The sequence below is a fragment of the Schistocerca serialis genome, chromosome 5, assembly GCF_023864345.2.
Source record: "Schistocerca serialis cubense isolate TAMUIC-IGC-003099 chromosome 5, iqSchSeri2.2, whole genome shotgun sequence".
NCBI lineage: Eukaryota > Metazoa > Arthropoda > Insecta > Orthoptera > Acrididae > Schistocerca > Schistocerca serialis.
In genome coordinates, this window is record NC_064642.1 from 547700368 (window position 1) to 547724994 (window position 24627).

The 24627-nt window shown below is 42.8% G+C and overlaps 1 non-coding gene across 1 annotated transcript; it reads left to right on the forward strand.

The window, feature by feature from the left end:
• The first annotated feature begins 300 nt into the window (after positions 1-300).
• On the forward strand, positions 301-375 carry Trnas-uga (transfer RNA serine (anticodon UGA)). The gene has a single exon. It is a non-coding gene; the product is annotated as a tRNA-Ser (tRNA).
• The last annotated feature ends 24252 nt before the right edge of the window (positions 376-24627 follow it).

Genomic DNA, 24627 nt, shown 5'->3' on the forward strand with positions numbered 1-24627 from the left:
TGCTTCGGTAGCTCAGTTGGTAGAGCACTTGCCCGCGAAAGCAAAGGTCCCGAGTTCGAGTCTCGGTCGGGCACACGGTTTTAATCTGCCAGGAAGTTTCTTATCAGCGCACACTCCGCTGCAGAGTGAAAATCTCATTCTGGAAACATTCCCCAGGCTGTGGCTAAGCCATGTCTCCGCAATATCCTTTCTTTTAGGAGTGCTAGTTCTGCAAGTTTCGCAGGAGAGCTTCTGTAAAGTTTGGAAGGTAGGAGACGAGGTACTGCCAGAAGTAAAGCTGTGAGTACCGGGCGTGAGTCGTGCTTCGGTAGCTCAGTTGGTAGAGCACTTGCCCGTGAAAGGCAAAGGTCCCGAGTTCGAGTCTCGGTCGGGCACACAGTTTTAATCTGCCAGGAAGTTTCATATCAGCGCACACTCCGCTGCAGAGTGAAAATCTCATTCTGGAAACATTCCCCAGGCTGTGGCTAAGCCATGTCTCCGCAATATCCTTTCTTTCAGGAGTGCTAGTTCTGCAAGGTTCGCAGGAGAGCTTCTGTAAAGTTTGGAAGGTAGGAGACGAGGTACTGGCAGAAGTAAAGCTGTGAGTACCGGGCGTGAGTCGTGCTTCGGTAGCTCAGTTGGTAGAGCACTTGCCCGCGAAAGGCAAAGGTCCCGAGTTCGAGTCTCGGTCGGGCACACAGTTTTAATCTGCCAGGAAGTTTCATATCAGCGCACACTCCGCTGCAGAGTGAAAATCTCATTCTGGAAACATTCCCCAGGCTGTGGCTAAGCCATGTCTCCGCAATATCCTTTCTTTCAGGAGTGCTAGTTCTGCAAGGCTCGCAGGAGAGCTTCTGTAAAGTTTGGAAGGTAGGAGACGAGGTACTGGCAGAAGTAAAGCTGTGAGTACCGGGCGTGAGTCGTGCTTCGGTAGCTCAGTTGGTAGAGCACTTGCCCGCGAAAGGCAAAGGTCCCGAGTTCGAGTCTCGGTCGGGCACACAGTTTTAATCTGCCAGGAAGTTTCATATCAGCGCACACTCCGCTGCAGAGTGAAAATCTCATTCTGGAAATAATATTCTTAATTATTACTACTCACATAGAGAACGCCCATATCTCAACACGTTTTGTTTCTGGATGTGTAATAATAGACATTTTTCTTCGAGTTTTGATCAGTAGTAGAAATATGTGCCACTTCTCTCTAATATGTGTTATACATAATCAAAGTTCATTGTGTGTTGCAACTAACATTCCACAGGAGAATTTAATTTGCATGAAATGAACGTAACTGAATGTAAAGCTAGTCAACTTACAAACTGGTGAGCCAAAACATTATGAACACCTGCTTAACAGCAAATATGTCCACCAGTGGAAAACAATACATTTGTAACACACTGGATGAGATGAATTCGACAGGTCCTTTGTAGGGTTCTAGAGGTATGTAACAATAGATGTGTATACACATGTCACACGATTCCCGTAAATTACGGGAAGATGGTATCTGGGTGGGAATCTGGCGCACAGTTATGTTCCATCGGGCTCAAGTTAGGTCAATTTGATGCTCAAGACATTAACATGAGCTTACTGTCGCGCTCCTGAAAGCACTGTAGCATAATTTTGCTTCTGTCAGTTACCATGCTCAAAGCTACCATAGTCATCGCAGAAGACATGGTGCATGCAAGGCTGCAATAGTGCTCACATTGTCCACTGGTTCATAATGCCTTCATTCGATTACTACAACAGCTCACATGTTAACTCATCTGAATGTTCCCCATAGTATAATACTGTCACCACTGGTCTGCGTTGGTGGTCCACTGTATGCTGCGAACAGTGATTCACTGGGTGACCGCATATCCTCACATCATTGACCTGTTGTAACGAGGGCCATGTTTCACCCAACCGCGCAACAAGTTACCATTGATACACAGTCTCATGTCGATTATACTGTGCCTACTGGAACCGTAACTGATGATGTTGTCGCATCAACAAGAGATTACATAGGGCTTGCCTGCTACTGTGCACCACGTTCAACAATGTGTGCTGAAAAGTTTACTCCGAAGTACTTGTGCCTGCGGCACCACTGTTGTCTGTCGTGAAATAAGCCACAGATCGGGCCTTTCTTGCTTGACAGGGTACCAAATCTCAGACATTAAAGTTCTTTGATAAAGGGTGGGCGTCCAAAACGTTAGCGCCTTCCACCGTCCTTCTATCACTTTCTATATTTGCCCACGACAGTAACACACGAGCAGCCCACCAACTTCGCCTCTCCCAAAATGCTTGTTCTTAGACGCTGGGCTAAAACAATATGGCTTTTCTCAAAGTTGCTCTTGTCGATTATCCCATTTGTGACCCGTATTGTCAATAGAATGATTTCCCATTCGTCCTTGCTCTGCTTACATGGAAAATGGCTGTAATTAAACTTTCGCTGCTTGAGCCCATGTAGACGGAAAACTATTTACCATTTAGGTATCCAACTTTTAAGAAATGATGTTCAAACTATTGTAACGTTGTTGCATTAATTTGTTCTGAAAGCGGTGCTGATATTCAAGACCATAAAAGTGGGTTAAAAGCTGTGAGCTATCTGAGGAAGTTAACCTTGCATTACTGCGCAACTGTTTCACCAGGTATCCAGTCTAGCTTACCAAATTCCCAACCAGACTAACATTAATTACAATCTTTTAGTACTCATCTTACGATAACTGGTGATATATATAAAGACAATTTAATAAAAAGAAATAAATCAGTTTATATTTGGACATTTATTTTAACATTGATCATTGTTCCGTTAAAATTTCAGCATATCAAACTTGATTCATAACTAAACTAGTGTCTTATTACGGATTGTGTAAATGTGAGTTTGTAATCTTGCGGAACACATCAAATAGGGAGCCAAGATTGGGAGACTACATACAACACTGCAGTCATAAAATAACACATGAAGAACGTTGAAACATATGCAAGAGGAAATTAACCACAACCAACCAATTCAATTTTCACCCAAAGAAGTTACGTTCGTAGCGCAATCCTGCCCATCATGAAATTACCACACACTGGTATACTAAATTCATACTAACTTTCTGTGAAATTTTCCCGAAAAGAATAGCTGAGGGCTACTTTGATGCTTACACCACATGCTTCACGTGGTCAACTTGGTTTACACGAAGATAATTAAAATAAATTACATCGAAACGCAATTTACAAAAGAAAAACCTCGAACTGGTTACTATCGTCTTACTATTAACCTGATGGGTCAAACAATTGTATAAGCACGTGGTACTGGTCTCACAAAGTACACGCCACGTGGGTTGAACATAAAGAAAAGTTGCTATATTGAAAAATATTGTCAAGACGAGACCTTATAATCTCACGCACATTTGCATTTAAGATTGATGATCTTAGTTAGAGTTACTGATCAACACGTGGTTCCACTTTACTCACAAACTAGTGACAAAGCAACTACCGTAAGATACTCTGAACTTCACACTCTAATTACACTGCGTTGCAATTTAAGATAACATTAGATATTTTAGAGCTAAACCTGAAATAAAGGTGATTAAATTTTCAGTTAGGCTGAACTTAAGAAATCCATTGTCCTACGGACTTAGCAGACACGCGCTTAGCTGGAGATCTTACCACTTCAGACGCTCGCCGCGGGCAGACTGACCTGGGCCCCTACCGAGCGTGCTTAACAAATACAAACGAAAGTGACCAGAGATGCAGCTTCCTATACCAACATGACAAGGGACGGACAGGACCATACTAAGAATAGAAACCTCTCTGCTTTTAGAAAGCGTAGCTACCTGTTCCGAAGTTGGTGCTACTGTTCTCTAGCAGACAGGCTTGTCTGCTACCATCAAGCATGCAACTAGAAATACATTTGCTCATTCATCCTCTCACACAGAATGGAAGGGGGATGACAGTATCTTATCATATACAGGATATAAAAGAAAGCGGATGTAGGTACCGTATGAGACTGTGTGACATGAATTACACATAAACTGTGTTTTAAAGTGTAGTAGTGTGACAGACCGTACTTGTTTATGTGTAAAAGTAACACGTTCCACTGCTCAGTCTCCTCCCAGATAGTCAGAAACACCACAGTAAATTTAGAAGAGGAATTTATGCCGTAAATGACAACATATTTAAGAAATTAACATGAAAGGAATCCAACAGAGTCCTTTCACTATCAGCTGTAGGATTTCCGTTGCGTCCCAACTTGTCTTTAGACCAGGGTTGGGAAAATATCGTTTCACGAGCGCGGGCGCTAGCAGATGTTCGCAAGGCCTGCCCGCGGCTCTCCCCCACTCTACCAGCCAGCATTAACCCCACCATCTACTCGCCTAGCCACGCAAGTCACTGCACCTTGCGGAGCTACTCGGTCCGTTTACTTCCCGTCGTTTCTATTGCCTGCGTAGACATTGAGTTCGGTCTTTGTGATACAAAAGAACTAGTGGGTAGAAAATGGCTGAGGAGGAGTTAAAATCGTTGAAACGAGAGTCGTTTGGAACCATACTCGTTAATTCACAGTGGGAAGAAGAAAACGTTTTTGCAGGAACGCAAAGCGGACCCCGGTGTTGGATTTGCAATGCAACATTGTCTTCACGGAAGAAGTACAATGTGAAGCGACATTATCAACCGCTTCACGAGACGGATATAGTCTGTTTGAATAATGGAGAAAGAAAAGCCAAACTTATCGAATTGAAGCAGCAAAAGGAGAAAGATGTACAAATGCATGTAAATAATTATTACACTGATTCACATTATTACTGTTATTAATGATATGTTCTGTGCATTTCCCGTCACCTTTACCTTCTCCTGTACAAATTTACAGGACGAAAACCTGATCATCCACAACGATGCAGCGATGACAGTAAACTATCATCTAGCTCTTAAAATAGCTAAAGCAGCACGGCCCTTCGGCGATGGAGAATCTGTGAAAGAATGTTTTGTTGCTGCCGAAACAATTTTGTGCCCAGCAAGTCTTCCTGTTTTTGAAACCGTTCCTCTTTCACGCAGAACGGTTTGCAGGCGCATTGAAGAAATGGCACACGATGTGGAAGCTCAATTGAGAAACAGGATCAAACATTTCGTTTTCTTTTCATTGTCATTGGACGAAAGCACTGATATATATGATGTTGCTCAAATTGCAGTCTTTTTGCGAGGGAATGATGCTCAGTTTAATGTGATGGAGGAACTCCTCGATTTAGGGCCAATGCATTATACAACAACGGTTGACGGTATATTTTCATGCGTAGAACATTTAATAGAGAAATACGAACTATGTTGGGAAAAGCTTTCATCGACTGCAACAGATGGGACTCCTGCAATGTTTGGTCTTAAGTCTGGTGTCGTTGCTTTGGTACGAAAAAAATTTGAAAGCCGTTGCTGTCCAGCAGTAACTACCAGCTATACATTACATTCTTCACCGTCTTAATTTGCTGGCAAAATGTGCTAAGTAGTTGGTGTCATGGACGTGGTTATGAAAACAGTTAACATTGTCAGATCGCACGGTTTGGGAGGCAGACAATTCAAATCCATATTTTTGTGAAGTACGCTGGTTTAGTCGAGGTATTGTTTTAGAACGATGTTTTAATTTACGTAAAGATATAGCGTTATTCACGGATGCGAAAGGGGAACCGGTGAAAGAATTGGATAACCCACAGTGGATTTGAGACCTTGCGTTTTTAACTGACGTAACGAAGCATCTAAATAGCTTGAATGTAGCTTTGCAAGGTGGAAATATGGTAATTAGCGCAGTATTTGACACTATTTCGGCATTCAAGAGAATACTGCTTTTGTGGGCAAAGAAACTGTCAGAAATGTCGCGTGTACACTTCCCGAGCGTTGCACTAGTTGTTAGTGAAAACAATTTCGTACAGGAAAGGCTCAAAGAACATTTTGATTGGTTTGTAACGATGCTACAGCCTCTCGAAGACATTTTTGATAGTAGATTTGAGGACTTAAATCGACTGGAATGCGAAGTGAACCTTTATGTGACTCCTTTCACAGTTAACGTTAAAAATGTGCCTTGTGAAATTCATTTGGAACTCATTGACTTTCATTGCGATCGTGTGCTGAAGGACAAATTTCGCTCTGCAGAAACCTTGGATAGCTTCTACAAATATTTCCCACTTGAACAGTTTCCATTGTTATTTAAAAATGCTGCTCGTGTGGATAGTTTTTTTTTTTGGAACAACATACTTGTGCGAAAGTGCTTACTCCGTAATGTAACCGACAAAATTCAAGCTTAGGAGTAGTCTTACTGATGTTCATGTGACTGGTGCAGTGCGCCTAACGACCAGTAACTTCACACCAAATATCGAGACGCTAGTTCTAAATCATTTTAAAAACCTCCAGGATGATGAAAATTAATGCCTATGTCCAATTCGTACGTAGTAACCCTTCTCTTAACTACAAACGTCTTTGCAAATATAACGTCACAATTACAATGCAAATGTCTTCGTTTCTTAATCATTTCGGCTATATCCCCTTTGAGCCATGAAAGTAGAACGTGTTACAGCGGTTCGAAACTGTTTCATCCGTACATGGTTAACCTTTGCATGGCACAGGATACACAAACGTCTGGTAAGGATGTTTTACACTTACGTCCCACACACGCATGTTGTGCCACATACGATTGGCCTCCCAATAACCATGTAACGGTGCAGAGGTCACGGACGCACATACGCGTGAAATGACCTAGGACGCGTGTTCCACCTGCACTGCCTAGGTTAGCTTTTCCATACTCAGCTGTGTGCGGCAAGCGCTCTCAGAGCGACACGGTTGCCCCCCATGCAGTGTGCATACCTAAGCGGCCAGCCACATCGCACGGATCTGCTACCCGCACTACGTGCCCTCAGAGTTGCTCAGCATTGCCCTCGCGGCTCACATGCCCGCGGGAAACCATGCGGGCAGCTCTCGTGCCCACCCCTGCTTTAGACACTGCTAATGGTACTGTTAAGTAGGGTCCTAACACACGGATCATTGTTCATTAGAGTTGCTGAGAGTCGGCGTGGGTCTGGTGGGCAGGGCCCTATTCGTAAAGCTGTTTAATCAAAACAACAGCAATAGTGCTGCTTGACGAGTACCCACGCAATGCTTGTGAGGTCACTCCCTTACTTCGTAACACGTTTGGAGAAAACCTAGTCACTGGCCAACCAATCCATACTATGTAGACACCAAAATCACCGGATTTGAAACCATATGATTTCTGGCTGTGGGTTTTCCTGTAAGATATGGTTTATCATAAGTTCCAAGCAGATGAGGATAATGAAGAATGTTGCCAATATCCCATCTGAGATATTTCCAGAACGAGTAGAGCAACATCTAGTGGGGTTCGTGGCTACCATGAACGCAAATGGTCGTCACTTTGAGTAACGTTGTAACCTAGAACGTAAACACAGTCTGCAGTTAACAAATGTTTCTGATGCGGAAATTAAAACGGTTTATTTCAATTGTTAATTGATTATTTCCCTTTCGCGTGTCCTTACAAATGTTTCGACAATGTTTCATCGTCCTACGGTCACTCTTTTCTTATGGGGGCCCGCTCAAGAAGCGAAAATTAATTATGAAAGCCCCGACTATTCTTACCGCAACAGCACTAGGCGACACTCAGTTTCGACGTGAGCGGTCCTCATATCTTTTGTGTTAAGTGCGTTAAATAGACAGGTCAGAGACAATCAGCATCCAGTACAGTTGTGAAGAAAGGACAGCGGAATATCCTTTTCTAACTGGAACGATTGGAACCACTCTCTTGCGATCATTGGGCAATAAAATTACATTTCCACGTCTACGACCAAAGAGAAAAACGCATTATCAAAGGGTGATACAGGTGAAGACTTGCGGTCTATGGGACTTAACTGTACGTGTTAAGAAGTTAGCCAGTGAAAATTACGCGGCTGAGAAGTTATCTGACGGGTGAACGCGAGCCTGGAGGTAGCGCGGCCGGTTATCGCATCCAGAACTTGGCCGCATTACTAAAGCAACAGCAACACCAGCAGCGAAGACAAATGGCTGCGCCCGCAGGCGGGTTAAGCGCCCCCTGCCACGCTGCCGTCACGCCTTTGGCTGCCTAATGGCTCTCCCGCTGTGCACATCCGCCAGGGATAAACAGCAGCCCATCGCACTCACGACGGTGTACAGCCTGTCAAACGTCTAACGGGCCGACAAGGCTTCGGCGATCCACTTCTTTCCTGCTGTTTATCTCCCGTTATTTTGAATTTTCTCAGCATCTTCCAGGCCAGTTTCCTTAGCACATAGCAGATTTGGTATAGTTTGTAGAGGAAGCCTTTGCACAAATATATAACGTAGTGAGTTTTCCCGCCAGAAATTCTTCAAGTTCTTCCACCAGCATTAAAGATGTCCTTTACGAACTATCGTTTCTAACTGCGCCATATGCAATACGTGTTTTGATTACTCTTGTTCCTTCTTTACGACGTGCTTTAGCGCCTTAAGACTGTATACCTCTTTCTTCATCTGCACTACAGATGTATTCAGATACTTATTACTGTACGTTAATGTTAGGCATGTCCATCCTTTGCCTTTATGACAGCTTGTGCTCTGCCGGAGACACTTCCATTGAGTGCTCTGAATGTCTGTGGAGGAATGGCAGCCGTCGGCATGTGTGGCCAAGCGGTTCTAGGCGCTTCAGTCTGGAACCGCGTGACCACAACGGTCGCAGGTTAGAATCCTGCCTCGGGCATGGATGTGTGTCACGTCCTTAGGTTAGTTAGGTTTAATTAGTTCTAAGTTCTAGGGGACTGATGACCTCAGATGTTCCCATAGTACTCAGAGCCATTTGAGGAAAGGCAGCCAAAGCCAGAGAACAGTGATGTAGGACACTTGGGTCTACAGTGAAGCTGACGTTGTAACTCATCCCCAGAGTTGTTCCATTGCGTTAAGTTCTGGGCCCTGGGCTGGTCATTCTCTTTCATAAATCTTACTGTCCACAAACCATTTCTCACAGATGCTGATCTACGAAAGGGTACACTGTCATGCTAATGAAACAGTCATCGTCTCCAAACTGTTCCTCTACTGTACTCAGTACACTTTGCCGTAAAATTGGGTTTGTGATCTGGCACATTTGGCCATTTGGCGTTTTCTTAAGCGGAATAAGTCGACAGTAACATAACCATGAAAACACCCCAATACTGCAACATCATCACTTCCATACTTCACTGTAATCTATGTGCACGATGGCTGGCAACATTCTTCAACAGCCCTATTTTGTGGAGTTCGGTCGCTCAACCGATCGATACAGTAGGAGACCACACCGAATGGTAGGGTTACCGCAAATGAGGCCCCGTGCAGCTTGGTAGTGAGGCGGTCCACCTCCATAGGAACTGAGGTGGGCCCATACCACACCAGCTAAAAAAAGGCAAGTGACCACAGCTACGGGCATGTTCACGCGACGACTGCTCACCCAGCACAGCGCGCCACAGCACGCACAGTGCCTCACACCTGAAGGGGAGGGGGGGGGGCAACAATTACCAGAAACCCTGTTCACAGTATTGATTTAGAAAACTTTGTTTATAGTGAATAGTGTTGGTCATATAAGGTATCAGTGGAAATAAAACTGAACTCCGTCCGAACAGGCCATGGAGGCCCAACGATACGGACCGGCCGCCGTGTCATCCTTAGTCCACTTGTGTCACTGGATGAGGATATCGAGGGGCATGTGGTCAGCACACCGTTGTCTCACTCCGTTTGTTAGTTTACGAGACCGGAGCCGCTACATCTCAATCAAGTAGCTCCTCAGTAAGGCTCACAGGGGCTGAGTGCACCCCTCTTGCCAATAGCACTCGGCAGACTGGATGGTCACCCACTCCAGTACTAGCCCAACCCGACAGGGCTTATTTTCGGTGATCTGACGGAACCGGTGTTACCATCGCGGCACAGCCGTTGCCTGTCATTGTAAATGACGGAACAAAATGAGAAGGTTAGTATGTTCACATCCTTCTGACGTTGAAATGGGTTTGCATATTTCCTTTGTGCATGTGTTTTTTTTTTTTTTTTTGTCATCAGTCTACTGACTGGTTTGATGCGGCCCGCCACGAATTCCTTTCCTGTGCTAACCTCTTCATCTCAGAGTAGCACTTGCAACCTACGTCCTCAACTATTTGCTTGACGTATTCCAATCTCTGTCTTCCTCTACAGTTTTTGCCCTCTACAGCTCCCTCTAGTACCATGGAAGTCATTCCCTCATGTCTTACCAGATGTCCTATCATCCTGTCCCTTCTCCTTATCAGTGTTTTCCACATATTCCTTTCCTCTCCGATTCTGCGTAGAACCTCCTCATTCCTTCCCTTATCAGTCCACCTAATTTTCAACATTCGTCTATAGCACCACATCTCAAATGCTTCGATTCTCTTCTGTTCCGGTTTTCCAACAGTCCATGTTTCACTACCATACAATGCTGTACTCCAGACGTACATCCTCAGAAATTTCTTCCTCAAATTAACGCCGGTATTTGATATTAGTAGACTTCTCTTGGCCAGAAATGCCTTTTTTGCCATAGCGAGCCTGCTTTTGATGTCCTCCTTGCTCCGTCCGTCATTGGTTATTTTACTGTCTAGGTAGCAGAATTCCTTAACTTCAATGACTTCGTGACCATCAATCCTGATGTTAAGTTTCTCGCTGTTCTCATTTCTACTACTTCTCATTACCTTCGTCTTTCTCCGATTTACTCTCAAACCATACTGTGTACTCATTAGACTGTTCATTCCGTTCGGCAGATCATTTAATTCTTCTTCACTTTCACTCACGATAGCAATGTCATCAGCGAATCGAATCATTAATATCCTTTCACCTTGTATTTTAATTCCACTCCTGACCTTTTTTTTATTTCCATCATTGCTTCCTCGATGTACAGATTGGAGAGTAGCGGCGAAAGGCTACAGCCTTGTCTTACATCCTTCTTAATACGAGCACTTCGTTCTTGATCGTCCACTCTTATTATTCCCTCTTGGTTGTTGTACATATTGTATATGACCCGTCTCTCCCTATACCTTCCCCCTACTTTTTTTCAGAATCTCGAACAGCTTGCACCATTTTATTTTGTCGAACGCTTTTTCCAGGTCGACAAACCCTATGAAAGTGTCTTGATTTTTCTTTAGCCTTGCTTCCATTAAGAGGCGTAACGTCAGAATTGCCTCTCTCGTCCCTTTACTTTTCCTAAAGCCAAACTGATCGTCACCTTGCGCTTTCTCAATTTTCTTTTCCATTCTTCTTTATATTATTCTTGTAAGCAGCTTCGATTCATGAGCTGTTAAGCTGATTGTGCGATAATTCTCGCACTTGTCAGCTCTTGCCGTCTTCGGAATTGTGTGGATGATGCTTTTCCGAAAGTCAGATGGTATGTCGCCAGACTCATACATTCTACACACCAACGTGAATAGTCGTTTTGTTGCCACTTCCCCCAATGATTTTAGAAATTCTGATGGAATGTTATCTATCTCTTCTGCCTTATTTGACCGTATGTGTTTATGCGTGTTATAATTGAAACAAAACCAGCAAACCAGGATGCATAAGACCTTTTAATACTGACGGTATCTACCAGTATGTCTGATCTTCCTCAGAATAAGAGCCTGTCTTAAAAACTGTAGCCATTAGGTCACAGCTGTGCGCATAAATTCGTGAACAACATGTGAAGTCTAGACTTTTGTTCACTTGCTTCCAAAATCTACTAAATGGTGATGCAAGCAGTTCGTAACTAAAGCTCTTTTCTTCAGTTTTAAAATTTTTTAGACAATTACAGCAGTGTTTTAATTTGTTATATTTCTTATTTAATTCACATGCGCACATGGCGTTTTTAGATTCGTAGTGATAATAACTGTGTCAGATATAGCACGTAAAATTTCATAATAACGCCTTTTGGACAAAATGATATTATTGGTACTAAGCGAATATACATTAGTCTTCCATAGCTAGTCCTGTAGCAAGCAGTGAAACAAGTTATTGATTAGTGTTGATCAGACTCGTGTCCTTGACTCTGTATGCTCATCTTTTCATAGATGGTTGCGGGACTAGGCTATGCGGTACAGGATGTCAGATCAAACACCTTTCAAGCCGTCTAATTTGCAAATTTACTTGATCTGGCTGGCAGTTTCGGATATTTACTGCAGCATCTGCAGGCCCTTGACCAACATGGAAGATTCCAACCTGGGTTTCGGTCAAAATAGGGCCCAGGATTCAAATACTGGTATCTGTAGATCTCTGCTTGATACAGCGTTCACTTTAACCATCATTTTGTTTTGCAGTTGATGGTCACTTCAACCATCATCTTGGTCGGCAGATGATGGTTGAAGTGATTATCAAGCAAATATCTACAGATACCAGTATTTGAATACTAGCCCCTATTTTGACCTGGAAGTAGCTTTGAATGTTCGTACACGTCAGTCAGGGAGTCTGAAGACGCCGTAGTAAATTGCCGAGACTGGTAGCCAAATAAAATAGGTTAGGAAATTAGACGGATGAAAGGTGTTCCATTTGATATCCATGTCCCAAGAAGATACGCGTTGTCAAAACCTAAAAGAAAATCAATAATCATTACATTTGATAGTAGACAAGAATTATGCAGTTGATTTAGTCATTTCACGACTTGCTAAACAAATGTAACTTCAAGTGCAAAGGGACGGCTGTAGCTTTTTCGATGGGCTCTGAGTGCGGCTACAGTTCCTCAACCAAATTACGGGTGGCCTAACTGCTCACCCTGTGCCCCACCACGGATTTCTTCTCACGCATTTCAACGATGTTCGTCTCGAAGATTAAATTCTCATAACGCATGGCGCCGCATATTGTCGATTCGCCTTGCCGCCCTCCAATGCTCTTGCCTCCTTGACAGCACCACGCGTACCAACCTGCACTCACCAAGTCTACTTCCATGATTCTCGGCTGAAACACATGCATAATAACATTTGTAAACTCACATTCCACTTTGGTACATTTGGTGATTCTTCAATAAAATGTAATCACCAAATCCAGAACCAAAAATTACTAAAATAACGAATTATTTCCGTAACCAAAGCACAACGAACCGAAGGAAATGCCTTACCGAGACCTCACACCTCTCGGTACAGTAGACGAACAATGAACAAGCAGACGGATCGTTAACAGGCCTCAGTAGCGACAGAATAGCAACTTTGGTTGCCGAATCAAAAATAATGTCATTACCGAGGCTAACCTATGGAACCGAACGGTATGCACGATACAGAATAGAGCTATGGGCATTCACCAAACCCAAATCTTTGTTGACCCATGGTACAGCAGAATCCATCGCTCCAAATCACGTGTTTCCAATCAGTCACTGTGCAGTAGTGTCTTTCTTTACACCACCGTAAGTGCCACTTCGCAACTTTAAGCTATTGAGCTGTTATACTCCATTATTTTTAACTCATGATGCACAGTTGCTGTGTTAATTGGACTGTTAGTAACAGTTTCGAACTCACAAGTGATTTCGTCCGTTGATTTCAGGCGATATTTCGCAACTATCCACTGCAGTGTTCTATGGCCCTATGTAATCTGGATACTTTTCTGAGATGCAGAAAACACGCGAGGAAGCGTTAGCAACTGTCCAGTCCAGGCCTCTTACAAAGGAAAAGTGTTGAAAATGGCTCTGAGCACTATGGGACTCAACTGCTGAGGTCATTAGTCCCCTAGAACTTAGAACTAGTTAAACCTAACTAACCTAAGGACATCACAAACATCCATGCCCGAGGCAGGATTCGAACCTGCGACCGTAGCGGTCTTGCGGTTCCAGACTGCAGCGCCTTTAACCGCACGGCCACTTCGGCCGGCGAAAAGTGTTGAATTAAATATCATACCTTCTATTACAGATTCGTATTGGGTAGGTAATCACGAGTTCAGTTGCAGTAATCGGGGGTCTATAAATCAGCTAATTAAAAATTCGATGAAACTTATCAGTCAAATTATGCTTTAAACTCAATTTTTCCCAGCCAAATGCAACCACTGTGGCTTGACTGAGTAGAGGGCTATTGAGTGGTGTGGGGTGAAGCAGTTTTCATCTCCACCAATCGTTTATTTCCGAAAATACACAATACGGCGAAAATCTGTAGAAAGTACCGGCCGTAACTCAGGCAACGGTAAAGCCGAAGCATAGGAACACTAGCCCCGTCAGCCTTCAGCAAACTGGCACCACAACATGTTCGCCAGCCTGAGCGATAGGAGGCCAAGCTACTACCCCTGCCCGAAAACGTTAGGAGCCGGTGCATTGACTCACGTAGCAGTCTACAGTAACATTTTTCCCTCGCTGGACACAGACCAGTATGCTGAGTCCAAGTTTACAGGAGTCATGGAGAGACAGCTGCTTTTCTTCGCCGGCTTTGCTTCGTTATTAACAGTAGTGGGGAAATTCTGCCATTTTCTTTGTACTTCTATTTGCTGTAGGCAGCTCGTGGTCATGTGGGTAGCGTTGCTGCCTCTCCATTTCGGGGATCTAGGTTCGATTTCCGGCCGGTCGGTGATTTTGTCCTCTCTCGATTTTGTGTGTGTGTGTGTGTGTGTGTGTGTGTGTGTGTGTGTGTGTGGGTGTGTGTGTGTGTGTGTGTGTGTGTGTGTGTGGGTGTGTGTGTTTTGTCCTCATCATTTCATCACCATCGACATGCAAGTTGCTGAAATGGCGTCAAATGAAAAAGCTTGCACCAGGCGGCCCAGTTCCCCGTATGGAGAATCCGGGCCACAAATGCCATACGCATATTTCACATTTTTTGTGTTGGGTTTCACCATCTTGGAGACAACCATATATATGTGCAATCAGCTATAGTCAAGATGTTTCGCAGTAGAATTCTCATGGCAACACCAGTCTCCATTAAGAAGTAATCCTGAAAAGATGAACTAAAATCTTCCGCAACACAAGAAATCGAATACAATGATGACAGTATCTTTACCATTGTGATGGCAAATGGAATCCCAAGCGGAAAAAAATCTTTAGAAATGACAGAAACGAGATTAAAAACGCGTACAAACACGTAAATTAGAAACGTCAAACCTTTAAGAACGTTTAAAAGACACAATTTAAGCGACCACATCAACAGGACACAACACCGAAGGAACCAGAAACGACTAATCAGAATGCAACTTCAGCAAACCAGAAGACAGTAGCTGTAAAATCACGGAACAACTTCACCAAATCAGAACACGCAGGCAGCCAAACTTCGAAATGTGCGTATCACACAATCTCGAAAAAAATATTGATGGCGATATATAGAGATGATAACATTAAATACCGCTTTGAATCGATGGAAGGCCACAGGAAAGCGCTGTATGTCTTCAAACTACACTCAGGTTCAGAAAAATATATAATACCTTGAACGACTAGAGACAGGACGTTCATATTCACAGGATACGTATGTTCTGCAGAAATAATTAGCATCTGAACCATGTCGACTTGCGAGTTAAAGGTCAACATCGATATCGCGGCGCAACACCACCTACCAGTGAAATGTGCCTACGGCTGTCGTTGTCGCTGAAGACAGAAAGTAATGGATCAACGCGACCTGAGCAGACGTGCCGGATGCCTCTTAGACGTATGCCGCGAACCGTACCGTCAAATCAGTGAGTTTCAAAGAGGGCGCATTATTGACATGAGGAAATGCGATGCATCCATCCGAGAAATTCCTGCTTGTGTGGGACAAAGTGTTTCGACGGTGCAATGGGTGTGTGGCGAATGGTTCACGGAAGTCCGTAGAACACGACGACATGGGTCAGGATGCATCACCCAGACTACCCTCCGAGAAGATCGACACCTCATTTGATTGGCATTTCAGGACAGATCTGAGTCTGGCGCAACACTGGAACACTATCAGGGGTGAGAGCCTGTCGCCGTTTGTTACGGCATGGGTTACGTGCGCACCGTCCACTTCTCCGCCTACCATTGACGAACGTGCAGGGACATGCTACACTGCAGCTGTGTATGGAAGGACGTCACTGGGGACAGGAATGGCATCAGATATTGTTTTCGGACGAATTCAGGTTTTGTTTGTTTGAAATTGATGGCCAGAGTTTGAATCGCTGCAGACAGTTGGCGCGACAGCACAGTGAATGCATTCGCTGGGACATACATCGCCAACTTGAGGACTTACGGTGTGGGGTGCTATGCGGGTACAACCACAAATCGCAACTCGCAAATTGCTGTTTTCTGCTCAACAATAATTTTTGGGGTTATTGCTGTAAACCTCGTCTTTAATTTTTTTTTTTTGCTCATCAGTCGACTGACTGGTTTGATGCGGCCCGCCACGAATTCCTTTCCTGTGCTAACCTCTTCATCTCAGAGTAGCACTTGCAACCTACGTCCTCAACTATTTGCTTGACGTATTCCAATCTCTGTCTTCCTCTACAGTTTTTGCCCTCTACAGCTCCCTCTAGTACCATGGAAGTCATTCCCTCAAGTCTTACCAGATGTCCTATCATCCTGTCCCTTCTCCTTATCAGTGTTTTCCACATATTCCTTTCCTCTCCGTTTCTGCGTAGAACCTCCTCATTCCTTACCTTATCAGTCCACCTAATTTTCAACATTCGTCTATAGCATCACATCTCAAATGCTTCGATTCTCTTCTGTTCCGGTTTTCCCACAGTGCATGTTTCACTGCCATACAATGCTGTGCTCCAGACGTACATCCTCAGAAATTTCTTCCTCAAATTAAGGCCGGTATTTGATATTAGTAGACTTCTCTTGGCCAGAAATGCCTTTTTTGCCAAAGCGAGTCTGCTTTTGATGTCCTCCTTGCTCCGTCCGTCATTGGTTATTTTACTGTCTAGGTAGCAGATTTCCTTCATTGACTTCGTGGCCATCAATCCTGATGTTAAGTTTCTCGCTATTCTCATTTCTACTAGTTCTCATTACCTTCGTCTTTCTCCGATTTACTCTCAAACCGTACTGTGTACTCATTAGACTGTTTATTCCGTTCAGCAGATCATTTAATTCTTCTTCACTTTCACTCAGGATAGCAATGTCATCAGCGAATCGTATCATTGATATCCTTTCACCTTGTATTTTAATTCCACTCCTGAACCTTTCTTTTATTTCCATCATTGCTTCTTCCATGTACAGATTGAATAGTAGGAGCGAAAGGCTACAGCCTTGTCATACACCCTTCTTAATACGAGCACTTCGCTCTTGATCGTCCACTCTTATTATTCCCTCTTGGTTGTTGTGCATATTGTATATGACCCGTCTCTCCCTATAGCTTACCCCTACTGTTTTCAGAATCTCGAACAGCTTGCACCATTTTATATTTTCGAACGCTTTTTCCAGGTCGACAAATCCTATGAAACTGTCTTGATTTTTCTTTAGCCTTGCTTCCATTATTAGCCGTAACGTCAGAATTGCCTCTCTCGTCCCTTTACTTTTCCTAAAGACAAACTGATCGTCACCTAGCGCATTCTCAATTTTCTTTTCCATTCTTCTGTATATTATTCTTGTAAGCAGCTTCGATGCATGAGCTGTTAAGCTAAATGTGCAATAATTCTCGCAATGGTCAGCCCTTGCCGTCTTCGGAATTGTGTGGATGATGCTTTTCCGAAAGTCAGATGGTATATCGCCAGACTCATATATTCTACACACCAATGTGAGTAGTCGTTGCCACTTCCCCCAATGATTTTAGAGATTCTGATGGAATGTTATCTATCCCTTCTGCCTTATTTGACCGTAAGTCCTCCAAAGCTCTTTTAAATTCCGACTCTAATACTGGATCCGCTATGTTTTCTAAATCGCCTCCTGTTTCTTCTGCTGTCACATCAGACAAATCTTCACTCTCATAGTCTTTCAATGTATTCTTTCCACCTATCTGCTCTCTCTTCTGCATTTAACAGTGGAATTCCCGTTGCACTCGTAATGTTACCACCGTTGCTTTTAATATCACCAAAGGTTGTTTTGACTTTCCTGTATGCTGAGTCTGTCCTTCCGACAATCATATCTTTTTCGATGTCTTCACATTTTTCCTGCAGCCATTTCGTCTTAGCTTCCCTGCACTTCCTATTTATTTCATTCCTCAGCGACTTGTATTTCTGTATTCCTGATTTTCCCGGAACATGTTTGTACTTCCTCCTTTCATCAATCAACTGAAGTATTTCTTCTGTTACCCATGGTTTCTTCGCAGCTACCTTCTTTGTACCTATGTTTTCCTTCCCAACTTCTGTGATGGCCCTTTTTAGAGATGTCCATTCCTCTTCAACTGTACTGCCTACTGCGCTATTCCTTATTGCTGTATCTATAGCGTTAGAGAACTTTAAGCGTATCTCGTCATTCCTTAGTACTTCCGTATCCCAATTCTTTGCGTATTGATTCTTCCTGACTAATGTCTTGAACTTCAGCCTACTCTTCATCACTACTATATTGTGATCTAAGTCTATATCTGCTCCTGGGTACGCCTTACAATCCAGTATCTGATTTCGGAATCTCTGTCTGACCATGATGTAATGTAATTGAAATCTTCCCGTATCTCCCGGCCTTTTCCAAGTGTACCTCCTCCTCTTGTGATTCTTGAACAGGGTATTTGCTATTACTAGCTGAAACTTGTTACAGAACTCAATTAGTCTTTCTCCTGTTTCATTCCTTGTCCCAAGCCCATATTCTCCTGTAACCTTTTCTTCTACTCCTTCCCCTATAACTGCATTCCAATCGCCCATGAGTATTAGATTTTCGTCCTCCTTTACATACTACATTACCCTTTCAATATCCGCATGCACTTTCTCTATCTGTTCATCTTCAGCTTGCGACGTCGGCATGTATACCTGAACTATCGTTGTCGGTGTTGCTCTGCTGTCGATTCAGATTAGAACAACCCGGTCACTGAACTGTTCACAGTAACACACCCTCTGCCCTACCTTTCTATTCATAACGAGTCCTACATCTGTTATACCATTTTCTGCTGCTGTTGATATTAGCCGATACTCATCTGACCAGAAATCCTTGTCTTCCTTCCACTTCACTTCACTGACCCCTACTAAATCTAGATTGAGCCTTTGCATTTCCCTTTTCAGATTTTCTAGTTTCCCTACCATGTTCAAGCTTCTGGCATTCCACGCCCCGACTCGTAGAATGTTATCCTTTCGTTGATTATTCGATCTTTTTCTCATGGTAACCTCCCCCTTGGCAGTCCCCTCCCGGAGATCCGAATGGGGGACTATTCCGGAATCTTTTGCCAGTGGAGAGATCATCATGACACTTCTTCAGTTACAGGCCACATGTCCTGTGGATACACGTTACGTGTCTTTAATGCAGTGGTTTCCATTGCCTTCTGCATCCTCATGTCGTTGATCATTGCTGATTTTTCCGCCTTTAGGGGCAATTTCCCACCCCTAGGACAAGAGAGTGCCCTGAACCTCTATCCGCTCCTCCGCCCTCTTTGACAAGGCTGTTGGCAGAATGAGGCTGACTTCTTATGCCGGAAGTCTTCGGCCGCCAATGGTACCTATCAAAATTTAGGCAGTGGCGGGGATCGAACCCGGGACCGAAAACGTTTTGATTATGAATCAAAGACGCTACCCCTAGACCACTGTGTCTCCCTGTTGTCTTTAATATATAGCCATGAAAAAGGAGCCGCATGCGATGATATCCGGAGACTATGGCGGCCAATCCGAGCTCATGACAGTGGCCTCTGGGTACCCTAGGGGCAAAATGTGTCCCCAAATTGCCCTTCCATGACATCAAACACTCTCCTGCTTCGATGGGGACGTGCTACGTCTTTCACGAAACACATCGTGTCAAAATTAGGATCACTTTAGATAATGGGTATGAAATCATCTTTCAAAACCTTCACGTACCGTTCGGTAGCCACCGTTGTACCGATTATTTCGTGACTAGATACTGCACACCACGCAGACACCCGCTGAGGGTGAAGAGACTTCTCTATCGCGAAATGCGGATTCTCAGTCCCCTAAATGCGCCAAATTCGCTTATTGACGAACCCATCCAAATGAGTGTGGGCTTCGTCGCCAAATCAAACCATGCATTCGCATACCAATTCACATCATGCCCAATGGCAAACAGTACAGTTTGAACGTTCTCACGCAATCCGTTCAGAAGTTATGTCGATTTTATTTTATACAGTTGAATAATTGCTACCCTGTAACTAATGTGTTCTGTGAATATGAATGTCCTTTCTCTAGTCGTTCAATATGTTCTGTTTTCTCTGACCGTGAGTGTACATAATATCCTCCATTTCACTCAGCACATATCGGAAAACAGACATCTGCGAGTTTTCATCAAGTGTCTTCCTGCATGAGTTACGGAATCAGAATTCGAAGGAAAACCACACGATTTCAGGTTCACAGAAACTGATGATATCCAAACCGGAAACCTTAAAGCAAACCCGTATTTGCCGTTATTCTGCCTCGAGGTAAATCCAATGAGGCAATATATGACGTCCAGCACATGCTGCACACATGTTTCGTCATTGAGCATTATGAGAACAAAGATGGATCTGCTCAATGGCGGCAGAAGCTCAGCCACGCTGCTAACTACCGCACCATGTCTGCTCGCTGTGTCTGCTGCGAAGACCACCATGAATCTCGTACCTCCGAACGAGACAGCGCCTTACCGCCGATTTGCGCCATCAGCGGCAATCAGGGGCACCCTCCCTCCTATAGAGGCTGTCGCAATTTTCAGGAGGCCATTGAAGCCTGTCATCCTTATTATTGGAAAACACAACTGCAGAAACAACAGAGGTAAAATGGACTCTCGTCTTTGCTTCAACTTCAAAAACTCCGTCGCAGGACAGATTGCTACAACAGCATTGGTCACGTTTCGACCGAAGGCGAGCCCAAACGTTCAGTAAAGCAGTTCAGTAGGAGAGAACTTCAACCAGAGATCCATTTCCTGCAAACCTATATGTCGTTGCTGGAATAACGAAGGCTTTGGATAACTTGGAAACCTCATCTCGATCTTACAACAACAAAATATCGCAAGAGTTATCAAAGAAACGACAAAGTAATTTAACAATTCGCCAACCTTTCAGCCCTAATCGACTGGGTCATGGAACTCTTCGAAGCCTGTCATGGCAACTAAACATCCTTCGCTAACCTCGTATTTTAATTGCTACCTCCAGAGCTAAACGAATTTCCAGTAAACTATAAAGTCCACATCTTATTACTTACGTAATCTCACTTTAGCCCTACACAGACCTTCACAAAAAGAAACATCAAGGGTTACCGTTACGATCGCTTGAACGGAAAAGGAGGCGGAAAGGCAAATGTTGTAAAACACAACATCTCTCACAGCAGAGAAAGCACACCTCCACTTTCAGAACTAGGAGCTAAAGATTGCCAATATTGATACCATCCATAGCTGCAAATGTATGCACTCCCAGTGTTTTGGATGAAGAAGAATTTTTTGAACTATTTGACACACATGGCAAAGTCGCCCTTTGCAGAGACCTAAATGCGAAACATTAACTATGGAATAGTCGAGAATCAAACCAAAGGAGCGAGCAACTCCTTGCGCTCGAATACAGACTTCAAGCTGTCACCGTCGGCGCAGGTGAAACTGCCTACCACCCACACGTCGCCCATCGTCGAAAAGATATACTGGATATCGCTATTGTACAAAATTGGGACACAGACTTAAATCTCCAAATGTAGATACGGAAGTACAACTTCAAACAGCCAAGATCTTTATTGTACAGCATTTATTGTGATGACATCTTTCAGCAAACTACGTTGGCTTCATCAGATCTGTGAACCATATATCAGCATCTTCAAACACACTAGGACCAGATGTAAACGGGTGTAGTGCAATTTACCGTAAACAGGGACTACACCGTGGAATGTAACACACCTTCTACAGTACATTTCAACGAATCTTCACCAAAAGCATCTTATGTCGTATCATATTATAAGACTGTATTTCATTAATGTGAGAACAATAAAATATCAGCGAGTCGGGCATAATATAAATATTACATAAAACAACGAACGTATTGCCCTGATTGTACAAGCTCATATTCGTACATTGGCAGAATGAAGACTGAGATTGTCAGGTAAGCATCATACAGGTTACAACTAGCCACCAGATGGTACCGTGATAGTAGTCGCAAACAAAAATAGATCGGAGCCACATAATGTACAAAGACAAACCAACTATGCAAGAACGTTACTCTATAGGCATACAATAAATAAATAATCCAAATCATGGTATGTTAGACTTACTTTGTTATATTTCCGACTTATTTTGTTACAATTATAATTTAAAACCACATCAAGAAATGTAACAGGAGGCACTATACTTTCAATGTATCGTTTAACACACTAGCCCGTGATATGGCGTGTTCGTATTATAAAAACAAATACAATAAAGTACACATGTCATAAAATGCAGGCAGCATAAAGCCTCAACAAGCTGTTTGGGACCTCGGTGTAGTTCAGCAAATATGAAGCAACTACAAAGGGAATATCTAGTGTTCTATTCGTAACTACTGGAAACACGTTATTACAAGTACGAAACCAAACAATGGAATCACTTAGCTGGCTTCATGGAATTACAAATTACGCTGTCAACATGTAGCTCAATGTGTGAGTACTAGCATGGTGCTCGAGGTCTTGGTGTGAAAGACACAGATGACAAGAGCACAGGAATAATTTAGTAAAAACAAATTACCAAATATCATCAAAAACAGTGAAAAACATTTCTCACTAGATTATAACTGGTTATTAAATAAATTATTCGGAGATATTTTCTTATAACTGTAAGTTCTTATATTTTCTAAGATACCCAATCTGTCATACGACGAATGCCAGTAATGTTATGTTTCCTAACATGACCTCCGAACGTCGTTTTATCACGCGTGCTAGTGTGTTCCTTAAGTCTCGTGAAAAAAGACTACCCCGACTGTCCCACATAAAAACCACTGCATTCATCACGCAGTAATTTGTAAACACCCGCTGTATTATACCACTTCGGTGTTAAAGTTTGTTATTAAATTAGAAATAACTATAACACAGTGATAACTCAAGCAGCTAAATTGTTCAAGCATAATAATATCGTACAAATCGCTATGAAATTTAATATGGTACACAGAAATAAAATCGGCAGTGAAAAAGGAAAACGATATGTCAAGATGACGAATACGATTATAACAAAGTTATGCTCACAGGTTAAGACACACAAGGCTAGCTGAATGATAAGGGCTAATGTTGGTAACACATCGTCACCTAATTACAGACTAAATAAGCTGTTAAATAAGAAATTAAAAGAGGTGCTTTTTCTGCGAACCCCAAAAATGTAAAAAATAGTAAGGAACTCGCATATTGTTTGAGGGACATTCAGATTCAATGAATAGATAAATCCTTTGATATAACGAACATCTATACGAACATCACATTTGGGGAGTCTCTTGAAATAATAAATAAATGTTTGTTTACTCATTGTAAGGTAAGTCGTTGAGAAATTGTTGAGTTGACTGAGATGCTTGAATTACCACTGTCTTACAATTATTTCCAGTTCAATTATAAATGTTGCCACCAAAATGAGAAATTGGCTTTGGGTAAAAGTCTGGCTGCAACCATGGCAGACATGTTTAACAACAACTTAAAAAGTAACTTTTTTCGTCGGAACAGTAATCTCAAAGTAAAAAAAAAGAACATATACTACAAACGTTACGTAGATGACATTATTGTCCTGATAAAGGGTACTGAATTAGATGTTCAGAATTATATAACAACTTTGAAAACAATGTACAAGAAAATTTTTTTCAATAAAAAAATTAGCAGGCCAACACTAACTCTTAAAGCGTCATGCTTCTAAATTTGTGCATTGTTAGGTGGATGCACATATTAAGCTCATAACGTGAAATTAAATAAGGAATTTTAATGTACCAAGAATGATTTTTCTTCCTACAGGCTTTGTCTAGCGATACTGAAACATCCTAGAGGTCAAATTTGCGTTATAGAACTGATTCGAACTGAGACTTATGTCGTAATAGGGCTACGCTCTCAACAGCTATACTATCTTAGTACGCCCTGCAGTCTGGCACTAAGCACATTCTGGCAGTATAACCTAATAGCCAAATCACAGGAGAGATACGCGCAAAGTTAAGAATGGTCTGGGTTAGAGCCCAGTTTCGGTAGAAATTGAAATCCGTCAGAAATTTTCGTTATTGTCTACGTTCAGCAGACGACTGTCCGATTCATTCTGGATACGATGAAATCTTTCAGTCCGCTCATATTACATCATAGAAAAAGTATCATCCAACAACAGTATCGTAAAGACCAGCTATACATTGGTCGAATGAATCTTTATGGTTACGTGTTCTCAAGGTATTGACCGCATCATTGTGTCAAGAGCGACGATTGCGTTCTATCAAAATCTTGGAAGGTTTTCTTCTTTTTTACATTCGGGCATGGGATTTAAGTATTGGCGAATGTAAAACAAGTTTGTTTGTGTTTCACACGAGGATGTTATTTCGGGCCGGAGACTGGATTAAGTAAATTTTGTCTGAGGGATCTTCGTTTATCAGGATCAGACTGATCCTTTTTTTTTTCTTTAAAAGAAAAAAGAAAAGGATCTACTTACGTTACTTACTTACTTGCTTCCTTCACTTAAGAAAGTTCACTAGGAAAACAGATGACACTTGTCAACTAGACATAGACCTGATGTAGTAGATATGTTCTTTCCTTCTTCCCACCTTTGAACAAACTTAT